This window comes from Mus caroli, chromosome 13 (genome assembly GCF_900094665.2).
Source record: "Mus caroli chromosome 13, CAROLI_EIJ_v1.1, whole genome shotgun sequence".
Taxonomy (NCBI): Eukaryota; Metazoa; Chordata; class Mammalia; order Rodentia; family Muridae; genus Mus; species Mus caroli.
This window is the reverse complement of record NC_034582.1, coordinates 87727985-87755255: the sequence shown is the minus strand read 5'-3', so window position 1 is coordinate 87755255 and position 27271 is coordinate 87727985. Positions and strand designations below refer to the sequence as shown.

General features: G+C 47.6%; 1 protein-coding gene across 2 annotated transcripts in view; it reads right to left on the bottom strand.

Annotated features, from left to right (window-relative positions):
- Positions 1 to 24675, bottom strand: part of Lhfpl2 (LHFPL tetraspan subfamily member 2) — a 139020-nt gene extending 114345 nt beyond the window's left edge. The window contains exon 1 of one of the 2 annotated variants that reach the window (XM_021180344.2): positions 24543 to 24675. The gene's annotated coding sequence lies outside the window, so the exon portion shown is untranslated. The remainder of the gene's footprint in view (positions 1 to 24542) is intronic. The other variant, XM_029468593.1, reaches the window with a different exon arrangement.
- Between the last annotated feature and the right edge of the window lie 2596 nt (positions 24676 to 27271).

The window sequence follows — 27271 nt, the reverse complement described above, 5'->3', positions numbered from 1 at the left end:
TATGTGTGTGTCAGTGCAAGTGGACATGATAGTGTGTGTGTGTGTCAGTGCAAGTGGACATGATGGTGTATGTGTGTGTCAGTGCAAGTTGACATGATGGTGTATGTGTGTATCAGTGCAAGTGGACATGATGGTGTATGTGTGTGTCAATGCAAGTGGACGTGATGGGGGGTGTCAGTGCAAGTGGACATGATGGGTGGGTGAGCATGTCAGTGAAGTGTACATGATGATGGGTGTGTGTGCCAGTGATAGTGTGCCAATGTACATGTGGGGGGTGCCAGCACAAGTGTACATTATGTGTGAGTGTGTATGTGTATACATGATGGGGGGGTTACAGATGGGGTGTGTGTGTATTACATGATGGGAGTGGCGTGCACTACAGCACATGTGTGAAGGTGAGAGGACAACTGGTACAACTGGTTCTATCCAGCCAACTTTTCACGAGTTTCTGGGCCTGTGCATCCAATTCCCTTAGCTGCTGAGCTGTCTTTCTGGCCCATCAATGGTCATTCTTTCTTTAAGAAATGAAACAGTCACTACTGTCCAAGTCACTACTGTTCTTTGGAGACTCCCAAATGGAAGCAGGCTGACCTTTTGTCAAGCACCTCTGACCATCCCTAACATGGCCAGAGTCATCTACCTAACCAGCTTGTAGTGGACAGGCAGATCAGAGAGAGCAATATCCAGCTATGTCTTACCTGCACCCACTGGACATCAGCCTCTGCCTGCTTCCCAACCTCATACGAAGTGTTCTTGTAATGAGCACTGGGGTTCTATGAAGCCTGGATAGGACATCATGGCTCTACCTCAAGCCCTCTTGGCCCTCTGAGCTCAACACAGGGCCCTGAGTAGACAATGGTCATCAAATGAAACATCACAGAAAGGGGAGAGGACACAAAGTCCAAGATACCCTGGCCTCTGCACTCTTCTATAGATTTAGCCAGCAGGCAGTTAAAAAAGGCTGTCTGGACACAGCGCCCATGCCCACCAAATACTGGGAGAATAGCAAAGGCGTTGCAGATCCAGAACAGTGGTCTACACTAAAGGTTGTAGGGAGGAGCCTTCCCTGTTTACCTGTCACCAACTCCAAGAACAAGGGGAATTTACAAATAAGACACGGAGCAAATGGGTCTATTAATCTAAACACAAACACACTGCAGACACAGTGCACCATCAACAGACCCTGTAACATATACTAGCCTCAAAGCCAGTCTCCAGTCAAGCAGCAAAGAAAAGCACTATCATGACCTCCTCCCACAGCAGCCCCTCCCCCTTCCCATCCCCATCCCTCTGCTTTCCCACCCCATGCATTCCTAAATAATTCTTTATCCATGATGAAAATGTGGTTTTAAGCCACATAAAGAGACTGCACATATATCCTAGCAAACATATAGTGAAGAAAAGATAGGTTTAGTCCACAAGTAGACAGGCATACTGTGTGTACATGTGGTGGTTTGAATATGCTTGGCCCATAAGGAGTGGTACTGTTAGGAGGTGGGGCCTGTTGGAAGAAGGGAGTCACTGTGGGGTTGGGCTTTGAGGTCTCCTCCTATGCTCAGGCTCCACCCATTGTGGAAGAGAGCATCCTCCTAGCTGCCTGAGGAAGACAGTCTTTTCCTGCTTGCCTTCAGAACAAGATGCTGAACTCTCAGCTTTTCCAGCGCCATGCCCACCTGGATGCTGCCATGCTTCTTGCCTTGATGATAATAGGCTGAACCTCAGAACCTGTAAGTTAACCCCAAGTAAATGTCCTTATAAGAGCTGCCTTGGTCATAGTGTCTCTTCACAGCAATGGAAACCCTAAGGCAGAAGTTGGTATCAGGGACTGGGGTAATGCTGTAATAGGCCTGACCATGTTTTTGCTTAAAGGACTGTGGATTGGGGGACTTTAGATTTGGAAAGCCATGGCATGCTTTCAGTGGAACGTAACTGGGCCATCCTCATAGGAATATGGAAGACATTGGTGCTAAGAGTGATTTGAACTCTGGAGATCATTCTTATGATATTTTGGTGAAGAATGCTGCTTATTGCCCTTGTATGAAGAGTCTGCCTGAGACCAAGGTAAGGAGATTTATATTTATTGCATTGGCAGAGGAAGTCTCAAAAAAGCCAAGCATAGACTTTGTCCTCTGGTTTACTCTTATGAGGAGCATTTTAATCAAAAATAACAAGCTTAGAAAAGGAAAATACAAAATGTATGGTTCAAAGAGTAAAGGGGGCCCAGAAAATGGAATGAAGCTAAATCCTGTCTGTGTTCAAGGATATTCAGATCTCAGAGTTCAAGGCCAGCCTGGGACTGTGCAAGCTCTAAGGAAAGAACAGCTTAGGTGGCACACACCTTTAATCTGGCCCATACCATTTGCTGGAGGAGCTGAGGAGAGTTCTACATCTTATTATGAAGGCAACCAAGAGAAGACTGTCTTCCCTAGACAGCTAAGAGGAAGTTCTCTCACTCAATGGGTGGAGCCTGAGCATAGAAGATACTAATCTAAAATCAAACATAATCCAGAGCTCTCTTAGCAAGTATCTGTCTTGCCTTCCAAGACCAGAGCCCACTAGCCCAAGGCACCACATTTGAACAGAGCTGTGAACTGTGTGGAGGGGCTATACTGACAGAGCAGAGCAGGCAAGATCCACACAGGTTAAAGGGAGGGAGAAAAGGATTGTTGACACAGAAAGTCACTGGGACCTCAACTCTATCCACGTCACCCTCTGACCATGGCCCATGAGCATTCCTGGCTACTCTCTCCATAACCAACTTGCCGGAGTACTAGCATGCGATCTCAACTCTTCTCACACCCTCCCAGACGCCTGCCTGAGCACCAGGAAAACAGACAGCTGGGAATGCCCCGAGAGGCAAGAACATGGTGTCCAAGGACCTGTAAAGAAGCCTCAAGGCTGAAAGAGAAGAACAGAAATGGTTTCAGATAAGGTTGGGGAAGCTGACAAAACCAGATCCCCCCATGTGAGTGTGTCGTGACAGTGAATTTGGACTTGATCCTAACGTAAGGGGAGAAACTGCAAGATCTTAAAGAAGTCAATACAGCATGATTCATGCTCTAACTTACCTGCTAATAAAGTTGACAGTTGCTGTGTATTCAAGGGATCTCGGAGAGCCCAAACTCTAAGTGCCACTGAAAACCCACAGCAACAGCTCAGGATAATACCTGCGAGAGCCAGAAAGAGAGTCCTTCTAATTCCATTTTCCCACACGCACTAAAGCCAAGCTTACAGAACAAACACAGGGGAGCAATGGGCCTCACTCACTAAAAGTCCGCAGTCCACGGTACGGTGGGCCTTTTTCTGGGAAGTGATTTGCTTTCCAGAGCAAAAAAGTAACTCTGACTTTTCTGTGTTTGTTTTTTCCCTCCAAAGACAAAAGACAACAGATAAAAAAAAAAAATATATATATATATAATAATAGACTGGCTAGTTGTGATGGTGCACACCAGTAAAGATGTTGAAGATGCTGAGGCAGGAGAATAAGGAGTTTGCTGCCGGCCTGAGCGATGCATAGTCTGTAAGAGGATGCAACAGGTATAGACACTTACTGCCAAGCCTGAGTTCAGTCTGGAGTTTGATTCAGGCAACTCATGTGGTGGAAGAAAAGAACTGAATCTCCAGTTTGACCTCTGACTTCCATGTATATACCATGCCACATACACACCCACACATGTATATGTGTACATGTATATTATGTATATGTATATACATATATATACACAAATAAATTAAACTATTTTGAAGTGAGACCATGCAGTATTTGACTTAAAAAATAACAATAACGTTCTATTACTAACGTAAGCAAAGTTGGCTCTTGATTCACAGGAGTGAATTTCCAATCAAATTTATTACTATTTGAACTTCATTACTGTGAAGATGTTTATTCACACAGTTGTGTAATGTTATGAAAACAAAGCAGGAAACTACGGACCACAGCAAATCGCCGCAGCAGACTGTGATTGGCATCTTTCACGTGTGGCATGCCCCTGTGTAATCAGTCCTCTAGAACTCTGAAAATATGACTGCTATTTATGCAGATGGAGCCTTCCTCTCCACAGTTACAGAGCTTTACAAATATCCTCCTCCTAATAACCCCATAAAGAGGGGTGAGTTTGCTATAAAAGTTCATTGGGCATGAAAAGTTGGCACACTTATCCAGCAGCTTGTTCCAAAGCCAATTATTAAAATTAATTTTTAACAGCAACAAAAATAATTTGACCGAAAGAGTAAGCTAATAAGCAGTGAGCTACCTCCCTGTGGCACATCCCTGCCACACAAAGGCTGCCTCTCTGCACCCAGAATTACTCCTGGGAAAATGGCCCCAGGAAAGAATGGGAGCCCAGAGTCTGGTGCCTGCAGCTGTCTGGAAAGCACTGAACTTGAAGGTGTTTAAGGAGCCCTAAGGCTATAGTCTAATGAAAGAAAGCTAGAGGAGGGCCATCCTTCAGAATGCTCAGAGTAGACTAGGAGCCCGAGGGCAGACTCACTGACTGGTCTCAGTGACCTCCATGCATGTCTGCAGACAAGAAGCAACAGACGACAAAGGCCTCCATGGTCAGGCAGCTGGACTCGAAGATAACATCTGTACTTAAGCCCTTTCCCCGGTACACCCAAGGGGCAGTGGTCATGCCTCCTTTTCCCACCTTCTACTTCTGTTGTGGGCTTCCTTCTGTCTCTCTTAAGCCACTGAGAACTGTGGATAAAAGATGCCTAAAGCGGGCCCAGTAAGAGCTTCCAGGCTTGGTGAATGTGCTCACTTCTCCTGGTTCGGAGGTCCAGGATTATCCCATGCACCCTCGCAATAACTAGAAGTGGCCAGGCCAGGCCAGGCCAGGTGGCCTTTCCAGCCTTTCCACAGTACAGCTTCACATCTCTGCTCTGCCATCTGCTAGGTCTATTACTTACACAGCGACGTAGACTCACAGAACCTCTGCTATCTCTGTAGAAAGGTTCCAGTACCCGCTAGGGTGGATGGGAGATTATTCACGATAATGAACGTCCTGTGCACAGCATAAAGCAGATGCTGCGAATGGTCGCTGTTTTCAGTTTGCCCGCTTTCATCCCTCTGTATTAGTCTCAGATTCAAACATTAAAGTCAGCTCAAACCGGGCCATCCATCCCAGTCCATATTCAGGGAAAGGCCAGCCAGGCCAGTGACATAAACAGGCTTTCAACCAGGCAGAGCTGTGATCCAAGTAGTTCACAATCTTGGGAAAGTTCTCCCACCAATGACTCAGATTTATAAGGTAGAAAATGGGTTGGGGTGGAGGCTGGCTAACATCTCCATCAAAGGACACTGGGAAGACAATAGGAAGCAGTAGGTAACTTATCTTTTTTAAACACTCCAATAGTTCACACTTCAGAGTACTTCCTCTCTTGGTCTCCAGAGAAAGCTCCAAAGTGCAGAGCCTTAGAAATCACGTTTAATTTGAGTGCCAGTGTTGTCAGTGGATGGCAGGGCTTAGCTCCGCGTTTTATTACTTTTCTAAAACTTATCTTGTGTGCATGCATATGCATGTATGTGTGTTCTCCACATGTGGGAAGCCGCATGTGCCATTGCAGAGTGGCGCAGGCTTCTGCTGGCCACCACGCATAAGTTTGAGCAAATGACCAATGCTTACTTATGCAGTAAAGTTTTTCACCAAAACACTGCCTGGCCTGGGCATGATAATGAGGCTCTACAAAGTACTAAGAGAATAACCAATCAGATGTGAGACATGCAAAAGAGGTATGCTAATAAGGTACTGTGAGATACTGAGAGAAAGTAGCCAATCAGATGAGGAACATGCAAATGAGGCGTAGTGCATAACCAATCCGGGTGTGAGACACGCCTCTCCTAGGCCTATATAAGCAGCACCAGTTCTGGGCTCGGGGTCTATTCGCCTCTACAATCAAGTTCTCCCAATAAACGTGTGCAGAAGGATCCTGTTGCAGGTCGTTCTTGCTGGTCGAGTCGGACGCGCGCAAGATCCACACACATGTGACAGCCGGAGGGTGGCTTGGAGCAATCGGTCTGCTCTTCTCACCATGTGGGTTCTGAGGATTGAACTCGGAACCTCAGCCTTGGAGGCACATGGCTTTACCCTCTGAGCCATCTCACCTCCCTGCCTCTAAGTTTAAAAGGCTTCATTTACCTGCACACCGCTGGCCTTGAACCTACGGCAGTCATCCTCAACACCCTGGGGGAAGCCTGACTGTGTCTGCTCTGCCTGAAAACTTGCAAACAGATTACGATAATCTTCAGGTGGTCTCTTAAGAAGCAGCCCTAGACATGGAGCCACTCCATCCACCTTCCCCGGCCTCCACTGGGTGTCAGGAAAGTGGGAAGATGTCACCTACACTAAGCATATGAGCATTTGGGCAAACTCGCTCATTTTGAAGAAAGGGATCCTCTTCCAAGCTTCGTGTCTGAAATTGGAAAGGCACCCTAAGGCAGGCGTGAGGATTCCTGGCAGTGTGTGGCCTGCAAACGAGCCATCCATCACCATGGACATACAAAGTAATGCTACCAGTTCCCTTATGAGTCATCAAATGCAAAGTGACATTGCTCTATATGAACGTAAGATTATAGGGTCCATGCTGACTCCACAAATACGGGCATCACTGTAGCTCATGCCGAGAAAAAGAAAAGTAATGAAAAGATTTGAAACAGGGAGAGAACAAAGAACAGACACCATTTAGGGTGGTGTCTGGCCAAAAAGAAGCAAGCACTAAAACACCAGAGACATCCCTAGTATGGTCTTCACAGAAACCCATCAAGCACAGTAAGCCTTCAAGTTACTGGGAAGGGGACCAAAGCAAGGAGACTTCACATAACCTCCCAGAGATCTCTCAGCTGATAAACATTACAGCAGTCTGGCTCCTAAGCCTGGGATTTCAGCTACTTGATCCCACCAACTTGTTTTATCTCAGCCAGTCACAGTTTATAAATCAAGATCAAGGCTGCCTCCAGCATATGTTGCAGAAACATTTTGTCATAACCTCCACTGCCAGTTTGTAGCATGAACCTTGCAGGGCCAATGTGTGTGTAGGGAGTCAGGGTTCCTGGACCCCTGTCTCTACAGGTCTGCAGAACAGTCCCCTTCTATATCCCCAAACCCTGGGGGATGACACAGGAAGAGAGGAAAGACAGCCCTCATCCCAACCACCAGAGCAAATAGAAAAGGAGAGCCAAAGAACATCAAGATATTTAAGGTTCCTAATTATGGGCCAAGGATATGCTGATCTCCTAATACATCGAAACGCCAGGTTCTGTCTACAGCATTGTATAAACCTGGCATGGTGGTGCAGCCCTGAAATCCCAGTACTTGAAAAGTAGAGGCAAGAAGATCAGAAATTCAGTCATCTTCAGCCATATAGAGAGTTCAAGGAACCTGGGCTTGACCTGGAAGGGAAGGAGGGAGGGAGGGAAGGAGGGAGGGAGGGAGGGAAAGAGGGAGGAAGGGAGGGATGGAAGGAGGGAAATAAGAGTTCTCTGGTTACAAGCCAAAGAAAAAGCAAAGATACAAGATTCCTTCACTTTTCCTGCAGCAAACCCTGCATCACCAAATGGGTTATGAAACTAACACAACCCAGTTCTTGGGAAAGCCCTCAGGATCCAGCAACTCACAGAAAATTGTATTCTTAAAAAAACCAGATTCATATACAGTAGGAATTCATGGTTCTCACCCTGGAAAGCTGGTGTGCTATCCTTCCCTCTCAAGGACTAACTCATGCAGCAATATCTGCAGACACTTCCCGTGGTCCTGCCTGCGGATGGAGTAGAGGCCAGGATACAGCTAAACATCCTGAAGGACACCCACAACAAAGAATGACCCAATGCCAAATGTCAACAGAATCAGCCCTGAAAAATCCCCACTTCAAGACACACACCACTAAGCCAAGCAGGGCCACTCGGGTTTCTTCGTGATTTCTCCATTTTTGAACTCTACACTCACAGACAGTGTTCTGAGTTAACTGCGATCTGCTTTGGCTTTACAGAAATACTTCACTTTAAAGAGTCCCCAATTCCCACGGTAGAGCCATTCATTCTTCCATGCAAGAACTCTAATTTAGGTGGCCATCATCAGTAATACTAAACACACACACACACACACACACACACACACACACACACACATCTTTAAAGGCTGCTCCCATGGCCTGGCCCTTTGTCTCTTAAAACAATGAACGGAGATGCTTATGCATGTAAGTGGGCAAACCCAGAGTTACAGATTAACAGCAACTTTCCCAAGCAGGCTCTCCCACCTGTCATCTCCCAGCAGGGGAACAATAGCAGCCACAACACAGACATGGCCTCATCTGACCAAACAGTGCCCAGCCTTCTGCCACATGTCCTTAAGAAGACACAGGTGCCACCTGTATAGCTATGTGATTACTATCTTCCCAACAGTAGCCCTATCTGACACCCACTGCTCTGCAGCAGTCATACATGGGCTAAGGCTTACACGTCAAGGCTGTAAGGCTCCCAGACAGAAAACACCATTTATAAACTTACATTCACCTTCGGGGAATGCCGGAACCTCATTTTTATTGGGTCTCTTCCACCACAAATTTGTAAAGCTATTTCCTATTTCCAAACATTAATTGCTATTTTCCTCTTAAAACAAGGTTTCAGTGACACTGATACACAGCACATAAAACCACATTTCCCCGAGGGACATAAATTACATTACTAGGCTAGTACACGCTGCCATGAGCAGGCCAGGCCTGTAAACGACACGTGGTATGTTGGTTCTCCCAGGACAAATGTAAACACTTCTTATCCAGGTTTAGGGCTTCATTTCACCCTTTCCAACTTACACGTTAGACCAGGAAGTAAGCCCACAAACTCTGCTGATCACCCAGAGGCAATTTTCCCAAGAAACACATACTCTCTAATAAATCGGACCACAGGGAAAATTTAATCTGTTAAGAGGCCACTAATCTTAATTCACAGGAACGTACACACTCCAGAAGTCTCTTGATCTCAAAGGCAAAGGAAGGCCTGGGAAATGCCAGTTTCCAGAATCCCTGTCTGTTCTGGAGCCAGAATAAACACAAGGGTGGTAAGACACTGACTGCCCAGTGGCAGACACTGCCCAGCAAAGGACACTGCCTAGGGGCGATCTCCACTCTGAGGAGGACAGGCAATTCAGGACAGTAGGTAAACACAGTATATCCTACATGCCTGAAAACAGCCCCAGCTGACATGCAACCTGAGGCCTGAGCAGAGAGGGAACAGTCAGGGAAACTTCCGGGAAGGTCTGACCACTCAAGGCTTCAACTCTTACCCATAAACCTCTGCTTCACTGAATTCTCCTGGGGTCCTGTGGAGCGAACATGACTGGCTGCACCTTCCAGATCATGGAGCTGAGCTTTCCTGCCTGAGGTCTGGGACGGAAGAGAGCGTGAGCCACACCAGGCCTCACTGGCTGTAAAATTAGAGGTAGAGGCGGGCATGCAAACAGGTGTCACCTCTGCTTGGTTCCTGCCTTCTCTACAGAAGTCCTCTCTGGGCAACTTGGACTTGCCATGGGAAGTAATTAACTGACTACTTGCTTTGTATAAGGACTCTGTTAAAAACCAATCTCTTAACATTCATTTTTTTCATGAATCCTGAGAGCCCTGTCACACCTGCAGCATTTAATTATGTCGTTTGATATAAATCCTCATTCACTCTTTTGTGGTTACAGACCCCCAAAGAGCATGGGGCAAGGGACAGGTTTGTGCTAAAAGCCCACATACAATAAGTAACTAAATAAAGAAAAAGTGCTGTCAGAGAGTATGCTTTCTATCATACAGTGCCCTCCATTTAAGCCTGGAATAGTGTGTGAGGAATCTGGGAACACCCTTCTGGCTTTTGTTAAGGCTTTAGGAACCCTGAGGAAAAGAATCAAATTTTCTCTCCACAAGTGAATGGATGCGTGAAAGGTTTCCCAAGTCAACTTTCTATTGACATACATGATTTCTCAAGTTGTTTCTAATTTGCCTCAAGACTATTCGGAGATCAAGTAAGCAGTTATATCCTCTTGGGAAACACGGGTGTTACTGTAACACAGCAGGAGTAGATCCCCTAGGCAACTATACCTCAGTGCCAAGGGCAGACCCCATACGGAGTCCAAGTCTAAACCTCAGGCCATGAGGATGGGGGCACCACAAAAGCCAAATCACTTCCCAAGGCCTGGTCTTAACCAAAAAGAAGCTAGCACTGAATGAGCGAGATGAAGTCTGTTCTCAATGTTCAAATTCTAATAACCCAGAAAGCATTAATGACCCCTTCTCATGGCTCCTTCTCTCTCAGATCCACCTCAGGGGGCTGCAGCAAGCCTGCTACCTTCATAGCAAGGAGCCCTGTGATCTACAGTATAGAACAGCCTGGTCTGTAGTGGTCAATGTGAGCTGACTGCAACTGGGCTGTCTGCTTGCTTCAACACCTGTCCTGGAGAGAAGGAAGAGGGCAGGTGTGCAAAGGCAACACGGGCCTCAGTTAGAGAGCAGAAAGAGCTGAGTGCTCCCCCTAGAGGTGACACAGAAACGCCACATGTGCATGGTCAGCTGCTGGCATCAACTTTCCGTTACTTTAACAATATCTGAGGTAGGGCACTAGGCGAGAGGATTTATTTCGGCTCACGGCTTTAGAGGTGTCAATGTACTGCCATTAGCCCCATTGCTTTTGGCAAGGCAGCGGTGCTGGGAGTAGCAGGTGATGGACCAAACTGTCACCTTGTAACCAACATGAGAGAGGTAAGTGGGGATGGGCTGGAGTCAGCAGCCAAAGCTTCATTTACAACCATTGTTCCCCTGAAAATACAAAATGAGCACCTCACATACACCAGGGACAAAGGCAATAAGGGGAGAAAGCAAGACAGATAACCACCGCTGCCCCCATGGGCTTCTGCCAAGGCATCTGGTATCTTTTTGCTTCCTTGAATACATGCCATTTTAACTCCACATCCATACAGCTCGGGCTGCAGCCATGTGACTTACCTCCATCCTGCCAACCAGTAACCTGTCTTCATCCTGGAGTTTATCAGACAGAACAGCGCCCTGGCCTGGAAGACATGTCAGGCCTCTTGGCACAGGGACCTTTTCCATGCAGGAAGCCTGGTTCCTTCGGGTCACAGCTAGAGAGAAGCAGGGACAGGGCTGCCAGGTTTCCTCACACGCTGCCCGGATCTGTTTACTTCACCACCATCTCCCATCATTTATGACGCTCCAATTCAACTTCCTGAACACAGTCAGAGAGAAAGCTTTCAAGGGCCCCTAACCTACATCCAACCTCTGATTAGACACAGTCATGCAGGGAGAACATAACACACACACGGACGAAGCAAGCGGGCGCTCACCTCCTAGGACTGCAGAGCAAATGTGCATGATCAGGATTCATGAGACAAAAGGAAGGTTTGCCTGCTCTCCCTCCACCCCAGCAGACCCGTCACGTCATCAACTGTGTCCACAGGTCTGTGTGGTTTCTATTAGTTATGTTATGGTTCTATTATTGCACTACTTATTCTCTTAGAGTTGACCCCATAATAATGAACAGAAGTGGCCACAGTTGAGGAGGACACCCTAAAAACAACAGGATCCGAGACAGCAAGAATGTACCTGAGGCGAGAGGGCCAGTGGTGGTTGCTGTCCACTCTGACCACAGACACAGCCCCTAGGAGATAGATGTCTATCACTTTGCTTAGAAGAATATCAGACAGACATACTGACAGCCTTTTCTGCCACCCCTAGCTCATCTCCTTGCCCCTCTCCCTGCCCCTTGGTCACTGTGAACCTCCTCAGAAGAAAGAGAGCTGCCTTGGGGAAGGGTGCCAGCTGATGGCTGGCACAGAGAACTGCCCACTTACCAACCCCCACCCCTTTGAAGAATTCATAACCCTCCCTCCTCTTCTCTGTTTCTTCTCCTGATCATTCGGAGGAACAACCTCAAGTCAGAAGCCTGTGGAATAAATAACACACTTTTCTCTGAAGCAACAGATAAGACGATGTACTGTAAACACACTGGCCCTCATCAGACAGAAAACTCTACACTCACCACTCCTGCAAGGCCACACCATGTGGGTTAAGACTTCAAACATGCTTAGTTGAAAGGTCTGTGCTAGGTAACCAATGTGCTCTGGACAGATCAAATCCACTTAGAGGTAAAGGACACGCCTGCAGGGTTTAGTCTCAGCTCCTGCCATGTTCCGGCTGTCATCCATTAGGATGACAGCCTGTATTAGCCTCTAACTGACATTTCTTCCCACCATGCCCTGACTGGTCTGGTAGTTTCCAAGGCCTCCACGACTCTATGGGGACCCAGCTCTAGATTCACAGAAGAGAAATGGCAGTCTTGGGAGGCTCTGTGTCCTCCTCAAATGCCATCTTGCTATGATAGAGATCTCAAAGGGCCTAATGAAATTACCTCTCTTTTTATTCTTCAGTAATAGCCACAAAATTAGATGAAATGACCCCTGCTTCTCTCCCTTAAGCCTTCTTTATTGCTTTTGACCCTGATTCTCTATCCTTTCCACGGATCTGAGACCCTGAAGACCCACAGGCCAATGGGATTAGTAACTGATGGCTTCGTCCTCTCAGTGGCTCTCCAGGGGGAGGGTGGGGTCACCACCAGTTCAATCTTCATGCTTCAGAGACATCCCCTTTGAACAATATCAAATGCTTCTCTACCCGGCCTGGTATTCTGCCCACCAGCACTGCAGCCCCTTCTCACACACAACATTGGTGTTAACTCAGCCAGAAAGGCCAAGGCACGGAGGGTCAGTGTGGTTAATTGTCCACCAGGCAAAAACACAGCCCCTCTAGAGGCAGCACCTCAAGAGGGCTAATCACCCCCATAAAATTCAAGTGTACTTTGAATCCGGGGACCAGGAGAAAGAGAAACATTATCTCCAGCCTGCTGGGCTGAGATGGGAGTTTCAACTCTCCATTCTTTCTCTTCCTCAGATTGTAGCCACAAAGGGAAGGGACCTTGTTAGTGGGCGTGGACAGCAGAGTGGTCCACAGGGAAACCAAGGGAAGGAGCCACAAGTATCAGCAAGGTTCCTGGGACAGCCCAAGGCTTCTCTGCTTTGAAGAACCATCCAAGACCATCCCAGGGCTACACAAAACCACACAATAGAAAAATGACCTGCTCTACACGGAAAAAGAAGTCTACAAAATGCAAGGAATTTACTCCTTATCATTGAGGAAGACAGGGAGAAAGCTATTATTTCAGGATAGGGTTGGGGGCGGGGGAAGTACTCTGTAACCCAGTCATCCTTAAACTTTTCATGCCTCCAGATAAAAATTATCCAAAGGGTCTTCTTTCCAACTCAGGCCCACAATCTTAAAAGACCCTAAAGGAAAGGGAAGAACCGTTTCCTAACTGAAAGAGGCCATAAAGGCAACGAGAGCAATATCCCTAAGTCTTCTCTAAAGCAAACTGCTTAACACAGTCCACTGGAAATCGACCTTTCCTGGAAACAAGTATCTGCAAATCTTTCAAATCAACAACCCAACCCAACAATGGGCAAGGCAGCCCAGCCAAAAATTACAGCTGACAAGCTACCTGATCCAACAAGAAGTGCTCCTAAATTATGCATGGATGGTTATCTGGAAATGGAGGCAAATAGAGGCTTTCCAGAGATATCAATCAGTGAGCCAGCTCTGCCCTGCTTCTTGAAAGGCTATTTGGGAGCTTCCTCTGTATGGAAAGATGTCTTAAAAAAAAAAAGCTAAGGAGGGGCCAGCAAGATGACTCAGCAAGTTAAGGCACTTGGTTCCATACCTGACCTTCTGAGCTTGATTTCCAAGACCCAGATGGTAGAAAGAAAGACTGTAGACTTCTAAAGGTTCATGCCCCCGCCCCCCACCTCTCTCTCTCCCAATGTAAAAAACAATAAAAACAACTGTGAAGCCCAATTGTGTAAAGGGATACAGTTTAGATAGGTATACACATATGTTTGCATGAATGTATGTTTTGGTACCTCTCAGACATCCTTTCAGCATTACATGAAACGGTCAATCACAGCCCATACATTAGCAACGGTGCAGCCCAAGACTAGTAGGCTAGATGTTGGATCCACTAGCTACAGTGGCTTTGATGCTTCCAAACTCCTCTCCCAGAAGGGGTCCACACTACAGTGCCCTTGAATCAGTGCTCAGGGAGGAACAGCTGTTACTAGTAACACAGAGACCCAGTGTGTTTAACTGGCTTAGCACCACAGATCCACTTTTAGAAGGTTTTCACTGAATGAAAGAACAGTATCATCTCCCAGACAAGACCAAATCACACAGGACAAGCTCAGAAACGCCAAGGAAACTAAGAAACTAGGTATATTACTTGAACTTTCTAATTAGGATAATGTGAGGTGGTCAAAATTCAACTAGTGATGTCTATTAAGTGACCAGGTCACTATGTGACCAGCCCTGTGAGAAAGGGACCCCAATTATGTGAGGGTGAGACCTATCTTGGTGTTTTTAAGGTTTTAATTTTTTTAATCATATATATGGGGGGGGGGAGTGCACACAAGCTCACTGCCTGCACACAAGCTCACCGCCTGCACACGAGCTCACCGCCTGCACACGAGCTCACCGCCTGCACACGAGCTCACCGCCTGCACACGAGCTCACCGCCTGCACACGAGCTCACTGCCTGCACACGAGCTCACTGCCTGCAGAGGTCAGAAGAGTATCAGGTTCCCGGGAGGCAAAGTTACAGGCAGTTGTGAGTTGCTTAGTGTAGGGGCTGGGAACCTGACGTCAGTCCTCTGCAAGAACAGAACACACTCTTAGCTCCTGGGCCATCTCTCCCGCCTTGGTTGGTTGGTTTGTTTGTTGTTTCCCTGGCTTGCTAAGAGTCTTAATGAACAAAACAAGATTCTCTGAGAGCCGGGCCCTCATAGATGCTTTCTGCTCATTATGGCGCTCCTCATATAGAGACAAGGCCCCACAAAGGTCCCACACATAGCTTCTTTGGGGACATCACAGCACAGATACTTAAATTCTCAAGTTCTAAAGATGTCCAAAACCCACTCAAACAACACCTGGACCTTCTCATCTCAATTTATTTTCTGGATATATTTTCAAATGTAATAGATAAATACCGTATGGAGACTGGAAATTTCCAGGCAACGATGAAATCCTTATTCTCTTCAGAGCCTAGAAAACATTAGGACCATGAAGAGGGGAGCTGGAAGTCAAATTTTGTTACTGCCACGTCTTTCACCAACTTCTCTTTGGGGTGAGGCCATGGGGACAGGAGTGCTCTGTTATAGCAGCCACCCAGTGGCCAGGCAGGTAGCTCAGCAGGCTGGGAAAGGCAGCACCCATGTAGCACACACCCAGCACAGCAACTGGAAAAGCTGGACAGCCAGCTGAGCTCCTGTAGGAGCAGGATGAGAGGACAGGATGAACATGGCAACAGCCTTTGATTACATTTAAGCACCACTCCCATGATTCAGTGTGAAAATGGTATCCACAGCATAAACACTCAGAGCAACCTGACCATAAGGAGAACAGAGCTGATACTCAGCTTCCAGGGAACGGCCCCACCCATCAGGGCCACTTGGATGACAGACCTGAAGGACCTCACTGTGGGCCACAGATCCACGGGTGCTGTACGAATACAGTGGGGATAACCAGAGCACACAAAGGAGTACTGCTAAAACCCAGACCCATGCCCATGGAACCTTTGCAGAGTGCAGCTCAGAGGTCTGGTCCCGCCCTGTACTGCCCACTCTTCCTGCAACATCCATTCCCATCTCACCACACCAACCAGCTCCCACTGCACGTTTCCCAGGCTGACGTGGCCCTTAGGGTGCAGTTAAGATGCATCCTGCATCTGTAGAAGTGGAGGCAGGCTGGATTGTTCTAATGATAGGCAAAGCTGCTGCCTTAATCATCCAACTCTCTTAAATCAAATCCCAGCCCGTCCATGAAGGGTGGGGGTCCTTTGATGTCCATTTCTGTCCACCTATTACTTCAGATGGAGTTGCTCATTATCTCGAGGGTCTGAGCCAAAGCAGGGGCGGGAGTGGGGAAACTCATCAATGAGACAGCCTTAAAAGCCTGCAGAGGCCCAAAGCTGCTCACAACTAGTTACCTCCAGAATGATCCTCACCCCCATCCCAGGAAGCACTTTGTAACCAGAAGCTATTCCTTAATGTTCCTAAAGGCTTTGGGGAAGTGACTTCTAACACGACTGACAAAGAGCTCTCTGATTTGGTGCCATTACATTTATCAGCCTCTTCATAAGGACAAGTGTTTTAAAAGAAAAACAAAAAGCAGACCCACCAGGACAGGACAGCTCTTCACATCCCAGTGGGGAAGCAGTTGAAACTGGCTCAATCTATACTCACGCCAATACCCGGCCAATATCACAGGCTCCGCCTGATTCTAAAAGCCATTTAGAAGTTTTGTTTACAAGCCGAGGATTCTCAGGATCTAATCCAAAACTACAGGTCAGACACACACACACACACACACACACACACACACAAACACACACACCGCCAGGGGACGGCGGGGAGGGGGTGGCCTGGGAATGCAAATACCTAGCCAAGCACCCAGCAGAGAACCCAGCAAGCTTCAGAAAAAAACCTCTGGAGAAACAATTGGCAATGCTTTGTAACAATTAAATGCTTTGTAAGCAACAAACCTCAAAGGGTGGGTCAGGGAAAACTCAGGTTTAATTGTAGGAAGTTAGTCTTCTTTATCTGAGGTTGTGGCACAAACAGCATACAATGCTAAGGATTTAGCCAGAACCAAGCCACCCCCCACCCCCCACACAGCCATATTATACCACAAAGATCCCATAACTCCCCTACCCTACGTTAAGAACAATTCCCACACAGCTGTTCCTGGCAGCCCCCAGGGCCCCAAAGAAAGCTTCCAGGCCCTCAATCCCATGCCCGTAAAAGCCAGCTTTAAGAGCAGGCAGTTTCCAGCCAGACTCCACAGGCTCCTGGCAGGCAAGGTTCAGCCTTCGAGGGTTTCTTCTTAGCCCCACCAGGTACGCAACAGCAGCAGCACCAAGAAAGCTTGCTAGAAACGGAGAAAATCGGGCTGGAGAGATGGCTCAGTGGTTAAGAACACTTTCCAGAGGTCCTGAGTTCAATTCCCAGCAACCACATGGCTCACAGCCATCTGTAATGGGCATCCGATGTCTGGTGTGTCTGAAGACAGCGACAGTACACCCACATACATGAAATGAAAAAAAAAATTAAAAAGAAAGAAAGAAATGCAGAATATCTCAGGCCCCACTGTGCCTCCTCGACCACGGTATATTGCAAGCCTCCAAGTGACCCCAAGAAGGGTCTCTTGAAGGGAATTACACGCCCCAGCTCTCCCACTCTCGCCCCTGTGGAATCTCAGCCCATGCAGCTCTCCCAGTTCTTCCAGGCCTCTACTAATCCTCTGGTCTTCTCTAAGGCTAGTCAGACCAGCTATGTCTGGAGCCAAATCACCATCCGCAGGGCCCAAAGATGAGATGGCACTCCAGAGACTGTTGGGGAGATAAAAGGAGTCAGGAAGTGCCGCCGGTCAGTCCCACTTGCATCTGCCTCGCTGAGGAGGCACCAATACAGGCCCATGTCCATAAATCAGCAGAGACAATCCTAAGTCAAACAATGCCGTGGAATGCTGGGTCTTGAGCCGAGCACAATGTTAACGAGGTTGAGGTCACTGGTATGATTAGCTTCCTCTGTATCTTGGCAGAGACTTCAGCCCTCTGCCCTCAGGCTGCCTGCGCGGGAAGGCTGATGTCCCCTGGGTCACTAAGAGAACTTCAGTGGAATGACAAGAACAGCTAGGCAGCACCAGTGAAGGCCTCAAAAGACCAATGAGCAAAACTCACCAAGGAAAAACACACACAAGCCCGAGGGAAGAAAGACTTGAAAGATGACCAGGTCAGACCAATTATCAGCACAGGCTGGACAAGCCAAACTGAGAGAACTGAAGATTTACAAGACGAAATGGAAAGTCTCACGGCCAAGATTTTTAAAACTTCACTTTATTATTATTTTTTTTTTGGCAATTTCATACCATGAATACAGTGCATTTAGGTCATAACCCACTGGCGGGGATTTTTAAAAATGAAATATATGTATCTAAACTGAAAGGAAGCTAACTTGGTGAAAATTCAAAATGTGTCCCTTAATGCTTTCATTCAGAGAAACTTCACTGATACGTTAATAATGGTGCCCAGTGATGAGACCAGCATTTTCTTAGAGCCCATGCGTCTCCTTGCCAAAGCTGTCCTGCCACAGTAGTGTGGCTCAGCTGTCCTAATCAGCGCTGGCCCGCCAGGCACACAAGGTATACACAGAACCTGTCACTGCTTCCCGCTATCACAAGCATTTGCATTATTATTTAATAACTGTGGCCTCTTTGTCCCTATGGTCCGCACCAACAGTTCTTCTTGGCTATGTATCACAGATTAAGTATTCCACACACCAGTTTTGTTTCTTCTGACGAAGCCCTTCCTCCACCAACTGAGAGAAAAAGGATGGACCTATGGGTAAAGTGGGAAAACCCACATGAACAGACCAGCCACCCCAGGCATACCTACTTAATCAATAAGGTCTGGATGAAAACTGACTTACAGAGCCCTAGTAAGTATGTCTGTCATGCCCACCACAGTGCAGATCCACATAGCCAGTAAACGAGGAGCCCACTTCAGGGGAAGCCTGCAAGGAAGGATGAGGTTATGAGCATCCTCAGATGGGCCTCTCTGGGTGGAGTCATCTTCCAGGACGGACTGTTTGTTGGCCCGGTCCAATGGAAAGGCCACGATTTGAAATGATTTTCAAAGTCAGGAGCCATGTTCCTCCAGAGTGCGTGGTGTGTTTAGTATACAGACAGCAGGTATTTTATATAAATACAAAACATTGCTCTCCGACCCAACTGATGATTGTTCAGCTCCTAAATCTTGATCACGATGGGCCAGAGGGTGGGAAAACCCAACTTTTTAAGAAGTTGTTTTGGCCTCACTGATCCGCAGATAAAGGAGGCTACTGCCCAGGCAGTCGGGGCCTTCCTCAATCACCTGGCTCGCTGCTGCCCCTGTAGTGCTGGGAAACAATTGCACACTCAGCCCAATGCGGCCTGCCCCGCAAAAAAGGAAGCCTGAACTCCAGGTGCCCCTGACAGGCCAGCTCCGCAGGAAAGAAAGAAAACACTGAACAATACAATCAGCAGAGGAAAAGGAACCCCTCTAAACTTTCCAGGCATGTGGGAAGCTTGTTGCGAAAGCTATTTAAGAACCCTCTGCTGAAAACTGCAATTCCAACTCACCCCCACTCCCCACCCCCAAATCCCTAACTTGCCCCCAAAAGTACTTACGGCAGGGCTTTTTGTCAATTAGACAGAAATACCACGATAGCCAGTTAAAAACTCCAGTCTCTATCCTACCAACCCAGTGGGGCGAGGGGAGGCGAGGGAGGTGAGGTGCCAAACTGGTTACACAGACAGACAATGATTCATCAAGCCCGCTGAACTCAGCTTAACTCCAGAGCACTGAGGGCAGCCACATTTGTGCCCAAGTCACACGGCATGCCTGAGATCCAGCAAGCAGTCATGGGGTCAACTTGGCACACTTTCAAAGATTCCACAAACGAAGGAGATTTATATTAACAGCAAAACCCTCCTACCCACACCTCCTCCCAAGGCCAGAAAGCAACACCACCCCACATGGGGGTGGGGCATGTGGATGAGGGGCGGGGCGTGTGGGTGAGGGGCGGGGCATGTGGGTGAGGGGGCAGGGCGTTGATAAGTGTGTTCCCCTCCACAGCACAAGACATGAAGAACCCTGGCACTGCCGGTAAGGAAAGCAGAAAATGTGGAGGAGAACAGGTGTGCAGAACAGGCGGGGCTGAGGCACTCACGCACACACATCTGCAACAGGTGCCTACACATCTGCAACAGGTGCCTACACATCTGCAACAGGTGCCTGCGGCAATCCACAGCCAGCCCACTAACAGAGGACTGGGGCACACGACTTCCACGTATTAGCCAATCCACGAAGCTGCAGCCTGGTTATGCCTAGCTGAAATTCTCCTTAGGAACAAAGTATAAGAACTGTATGTATGTGCTGCTACCGTTACCTCAATAATGTTGAATATTATTCCTCAGGAGTGGTATAAAATACCCAATGCTCTTCATTTAACTGTTATTACCATAACCCAAGGTTCAGCCTATATTACTTTATAAACCACATGAAGCTTTTTTAAAGTCTTGTTAAACCTCACAAGTTCACCCCTAAGTAAACAGCTCTAAAAATCCTCTTTAAGTTTCACAGAAACATTTGATCAGTGTCAATAAAAACAACCTAGTCAATAAGATGTGGTATTCAATCAAAGTCAGAACAAACCCACATGCAGAATAGTAAAAACACAGAAAGGGTCACCTTTCTGGCCAGCCAAACCACAAAGCAGAACCTGGGTATTTCCCTTGACCCCATGGTTTAAGGTTAAACTAAGAAAACATACAGATAACACACCTTCTAAATTATGTTCAGGGTAGTGTAGACATGCACAAAACTAACTCACACTCTTAGCTAGTGAAGGTCAGTAGGTCAGTATGCACACACTGTGTGTGTGTGTGTGTGTGTGTGTGTGTGTGTAAGACTGTCAGGCTGCTATTAACAAATACTATAGACTAGGTGCTCTAAAGAAATACACACGATTTCCTCATTGTGTCCTCAGAATAAAAGAGACGAGCTCTCATAAGGTTATTTACTAACCTCAGAGCAGGACCCTCACTCAGGACCTCAATGAAACCCTTCTTCAAGGGTGTGTGGCTTCAACATCCGAATACAGGAAAATGCAAACATCTACAACACGCGTGTGCAGACTCAGAGTCCATTCCGTTAGTTATACATCCTCTCTCCCACACATGCTCAAAGCCATTCTGTGTATCACACGGATTCCAGTTCAAAGTAACAGATTCTATCAAGTCTGCCGGATAGCATCAGTATGAGCTTGGCCGCTGAGGTCAAGGGTCAGAGGCTTAATTATTCCCACTTGGGCCTGTTGAAAGGAGAGAAAATTTCAAAAGCTTCAGTCACAAGGACACAAATGACCTGCAGCACTACAAAGATATTACCTGAAGGACGGAATGGATGGATAGATGGATGGATGGATGAATGAGTTGACATACAACCACAATTAGAAGAAGCAACACAGGGTGCAGTTACCTGATCAAGAACTTTGTTTTGTTAAGCAAGTCTTTGCTCACTTTGCTCTAACTGGCCAGGCAAGGGAGGGAGGTTGTAGCCCGTAGCCACGTGACACTATTGTGTCACACACTCTTTTGGCATCTCTCTAGAAATCCAACTTCTCTTCCCGTCTCTGCAGCCAAATCCTAGGCTGCACATCTCTCTGGAAGGCCAAAATTCAATTTTCATTCCAGAACTCAACTCAAAAACTGCCTTTTGTCATCTGTCTCCAAATGGGGTCCTCACAAGTGCTCCCTCCCAGAGGGTCCCCAGTCCCCAAGGATTCTATGCAGGGAAAGCCCACCTGGGAGATAGACAGGTAGCGGGATTGTCATCTCCCAGGTTCTCTTCGCCCCACTCCTGTGCTGCCGGGATGCTTGCACTATATGGCACTGGCTGGCTGCTTCGTCCCCCTGCCTACCCTGGCGCCATGGAACTCTGAAATAGCAATGTGACTGACTTCAGAGCCTGTCCCACAAGAGAAGCTTTAAAGACATCTGCTGAATGACGGGATACATGAGTGGGCAGATGAGTAAGCTGGCACTGTAACATACACACACACACACACACACACACACACACTCACACGGGGGAGGGGGGGAGAAGGAGCCCACAGGTACAGTTCCTCTGTTCACTGTTTAGTTAGGGATGTCTGTTCACTTTGTCCTCTGGTGTCTATACATCTGAATAAAGGTGTACTTTAAGGCTGATATTTTTTGTTTGTTTGTTTATTTGTTTGTTTGTTTTATGGAATGAATTCTGGAATTACGCACTTAACAGTTTACTTGTATCTTTCTAAGACTAGTGAGCTTTGACTCTAACATTGACTTGAGCATTCTTGGGCAGTGTGTATCATGTCGACCATTAAAAGGTTTTTAAGAGTGGGAACTTCTAGATGTCGACTGTCAGAGGCAAGGCTCAACTCAGACACTCAGTGGGAGACTCAGTTACTCTTGAGTCCCTTTTACCCTGGGAACTTAAGAGTGCTGGCAATCCTTAATGTTTTCTGAGCATTTCGTGTGGGGGGGGAACCATGCCAAATCCGAACAAAGACACCAGTTAACCTTCCAGAGACGCTCACGTGAACCCTCACAACCATTTTCAATTTTTAAAAAGTATTTTATTATTAATTTTATTTTTAATTTTGTGTACACTTGTTCAGTGTATGGGTTCCTGAATGTGAGTGCAGTGCCAGATAAGGCCAGAAGAGGGCATCTGATCCCAAAGAGCCTGAGTTGCAGGCAATTATGATCTACCCAACAGGGGTGGTGGCAATCAAACTCCAGTCTCCCCAGAACAATAGTAAGCACTATCGACTGCAGAGCAACCTCCGAGATTTAATTTTATTATTTGTGTGTATGTGACTAAGTGTAGGCACACATGCATGCACAAGTGCCTGAGAAGGCCAGAAGAGAGCATGGGATCCCTCAGAGCTGGAGTCCCAGGCATTTGTGAACCATCTGATATGGATGCTGGGCTTAGAACCCCAGTCCTCATGAGAGAGCAACAACAGCTCGTAACACCAGAGCCACAGTTCCAGCCCCCACTACCGTTAGGTAGACACAGAGACCACAGTGGAGAGCTAGAACGGAGCTTGCTGACATTCACATAGGTTTTACACAATGGGGACCCAACAGACTAAATCTGAGTCTCCTGAAAAGCTTTTTAAGATTTATTTTTAATTATGTCTAGTTGTGTGCTTGCATCTGGGTATGTCCGCAGTGCAAACGCCTGTGGAAGCCAGAGGCACTGATCCAGTTGGGAGCTGTCTGATTTGGGTCATGGGACCTCAGCAAGTGCTCTTAACCACTGAGTCATCTCTCCAGCCCCAGGACTCTCCTACATTTTAATCCTCCTGTGTTGGCAATTCTTTGCAGTAAAGATATATAGAAAATGAACACTTTTTTTTTTTTTTTTTTTTTTTGCAGTGTGTGTACACACACACCTGAAGTTTTCCATCCATTCTTTTGTAACTATCTCCTGCCATGGACTTTTCTCCCTGCCTTGTTCAACCCTTGCTTGCAGCCAAATCTCTAAGCCCATGTCTCTGTTGTTAGCAGGTGCTGTCAATTCTGAGTAGCGCACATGGATAAACAATATGCTTATTTTTCCCCCATAAGGCACTGCTTCGCTCTCATCTACAAAGATCCTTTTTTCCCTTCAGACAAATGGCTGGTTCATGTATTATGACTCAAATTATATTCACAAATGTTCATTTGCAGTGTAATCACTCTTCCTAACTAGACTGGTTCAAGACAAATGAGCAGCCCCCTTCCCCACCCTTTTCTCTTTAAGCTTACAGTGCTCCACCTCCCGTTATAAAATGCTGTCACAGACCACACTGCTCTGTATGACCTACTGCAGGTCACTCTATTATTAAAAAAAAAAAAAATGATGTCGTCTGGTATTGCTTTAAACTTTTCAAATATTATTTCATCAGAATCAGATGTTCCAACATAGGCTAGCCCTATTAGCCTGATTGCAGAGATCTTCATCTTCCCTGTCTTTAAAATATTTAACCATCGCATGCGTGTTCTCTATTTCTTAACTTGAAAGGGAGTTTAAAAAAATTATTAGAAGAGCATCAGAAAGAGCAAGATAAATTATTCCTTATCCCATCCTCTCTTTGAGCTGGACAGGAAGAGTGTTCAGAGAATTAAAGTCCCTTCGAAGGAACTCTGACTTAGCCCCCCACACCTTGCCGCCCTCTGGCTCCAACATACACTCGCCGGCAGTGGTTCCACTTCCATATAGGTCACCAGCTGTAATCTACAAGCACAAAAACAATCACGGCACAGAGTACAGGAAACTGCCCAGGCAGGAGTGAGGTAGGGGGCGAGGATGAGTCTTTTGCCCTTACTTCCATACAAACTCCCGAACCTCCTGAATTAACAGAAAAGTTGAGCCGACTTGGAGAAAAACTCTTTTCGCTTTTCTCAGTTCAGAGAGCACGCGACCGCGAATAGACGGAGAGAGAAGCGCGGCCGGGTGGGGGTAGGGACTGCATACAAACCCATCTCCCTGAGTCCTTCATCCACCCCAGATGTGGTGTTCCCCAACTCCCCGCCCACCTCCTCTCCAGCCCTCACCCCCTCTGCACTGGCCACAAAAATGCAGCTCAGGTCTGAGATGCAGCTGAGGTCTGTGGCCGGTGAGACCCACGCGGTACGGACCGGGGCTGGAGGGGACCACTACAGCTCCCCGGGAAAAAGCGCTTCCAGGCTCAACTTCTTCCACGTCTGCGGCCGGCCGGCGCTGCAGCGGCTCCTTCCTGCCCCGGCACCCGCCGCCCGTCCCTCCGCGCCCCCGTGCACTGTCGGGGATCGGCCCCCTCCCGGGCTCCCGGCGCAGCACCTACCTGGCCGGGGCAGCCGGCTCCTAACGCCCCACTCTGGCCCGGGCGCGTGCAGCCTTCCCCAGCCGGGCTCTCTGTGCCGCCTCCTCGCTGCAGCCTCGATCTGGCCCCGGCGGACCCGCAGGGGCGAGGGCGGGAGCAGACGAGGGTCGGCGGCGCCGGGGCGGAGGCCGAGGGGCGGGCGCAGCGGGAGGAGGTGGCCGAACCTCGCAGCCCAGGCCGGCCGCTGCCACTCAGCATCCCCGCCTCCGGCCGCCGCTCGGGGAGGGGTCGGCGAAGCCCGGCCTCCGGGGGGAGGGTCCTGCAGGGCCCGGGAGAGTGTGGGTGACGCGTGCGATCCCCGAAAAGGGGTCCCGGAGCCCTGCGGGGTTCTCTCCTCACGCTGTCCGAGCGCCTATCGTGGACTGGAGCTGGCGGGGCGGACGGGAAGAAAGTCGGTCCGTGGCCCAGGAAAACCGCAGGGTGGAGAGTGGTCTGCGGTGCTTTTTAAAGCAGAGGCTGGAGGCACAAGTTTATAGGTCCTGATGTCTACTTCGGGAAACTGCAAACTTTCACTGAGCTTGGATGCTTGGGTCCAGACACATCCCCCAGGCACTGAAGATACACTTTCCAATAGATACCATGGGTATCAAAGGCGGTTTAGCCAGCGGGAAAGGGATCCAGAGAGGAGACCCACCAACTCCTCTCACCACCGCCCCGCCCCCAGGGCCAGAGCAAAGGACAGAGTCAAATAGCCAGGGGCTGAATTGTCTGAATTCATTGTGTTAGGACCGAACCCAGCTAAGATCACCTTCCTTTGTCTCCAACCCCCACCCCCTGTCAAATTTGCTTCAGCCTCCAGATTCTCAGACATTTGTCTATCCACCGATGCACAAACCCAGTCAATCTGGGTTCCCCCCATCCTCCCCCAACCCCTGTCCCCTCCCTCCCTGCCTTCCCTAGCAGCTTGCATGTGCTCTTTGCTCTTGAAGCCTTTGCACTTGACCCACTATTTCCAAATCCATTTGGGTTTGTCAGTTTCAATGGCCCCCTCCTGCTTTTGAAATCCGTGGGCACGGCACGGCACCTATCTGCACGGCCTTACAAGGTTAATGGCTCTAGAACACCACTTCCTGGGTGAGAGGGTATCTGAGGCATTTTGCCAGGAAAAAAAAATCTTGATTTCTTTGCAACTCCACTATTGAAAACCATATCCCACAGCAGGATTGTAGATAGCATAAGTCATCTGTGACTGCTGGTCTGTGGAGAAAACATACAAATTAAATGGCAGTTGGGATGCTTCACATGCAATTGGGATTCTTCACCAATTAACAATAGCTGCAAACACAAATACATCACCATGCTGGTCCTCATCCAGATGGCGTCCTAGAAGGACCCATGCCTGTATCCACGCTGAAGCTGTTGATGCTGTTCCCAGGACTCTCCCACGGTTGAATCCTACTGGGGGGGGGGGAAGCTTTCCGGAAACACATTCTACAAGAGTGTTAAGTGTTCTCTCTATTTGGCAAAATCACGTGCTAGAAATTACAAGAGGGCTTATGAGGTTAAGAATAAATTTAAAAATCTACATAGCATTGCAATCAGAGAATTAAAAACAGCAACCATTCAAAAGAACATACTAACAGAGTTTATAAACTGTGCTAAATTCCTAATAAATATTACAGTGAATACAAGACTTTACCTTTATAAAAAAGATGGAGGTAAGCCGGGCGTGGTGGCACAAGCCTTTAATCCCAGCACTCGGGAGGTAGAGGCAGGCGGATTTCTGAGTTCGAGGCCAGCCTGGTCTACAAAGTGAGTTCCAGGACAGCCAAGGCTACACAGAGAAACCCTGTCTCGAAAAACAAAAAAAAACAAAAAAAAAAAAAAAAAAAAAAAAAAAAAAACAAAAAAAAAAAGATGGAGGTAATTATGGGAGAATTGTTTGAGATCAATGAATTGAGAAGAAAGCCAAAACAAATTTTAGAAACAGAAACCTTTGCCTTGTACCCTCTTCCTATGAACTCTCCTGGGTTATAGCTCATGACTGAACCAATCAAAGAACACAGAACAGATATGCACCATTCTGTGTATTCACAACGCCTTCCAACCCCACCCTGCCTAGGCTGTTGTCCATTGGTGATAGCAAATGTGCCAGGAACATTTGAATATGAAGCAGCATACCATACTGGTCCCTCCATTTCATCAGAAGCCCTCCCTATGTAGAAGCAGTCACGAATGGGGTCATTTGTTATGCTTTGCTGAGACATCCTTGTGAGTTCACAATGGCCCTATGCATACGGAGTAGATAGCACTGTGCTCCACACCTCTGTTGAACTGTTATCTATGTCAGAGGCCATTGTAAGCATCAGTGAACAAGAAGTGGTGCAAACATGGCTTCCCTTGTGAATTGTGGGTACATCACTAGTTGTTTCATGTCGTTTGGTGGTATTATATGTTTCGAATGTATTTAGCTTGAGTTGGTGCCTCATCTCTGTCTCAGTTTCTTTGAAGGGCACAGTCTGTAGCTTATAGACACTGTGCTTTTACATCTCCCACAATGCTGGCACAGTACATACCCATCGGGACATAAAAATTAAGGTGTCTATGCCCAGTTGACTGGGCTATGGTTCAACTCTATGCTGAATTCATAGAAGAACCGCCTGGGAAATAAAATATTGTTTTATTTTTGTTCTTGTTTGTTTGCTTGCTTGCTTGCTTGTTTTCTCTCACAACCATGTGTGCAGCTCCTT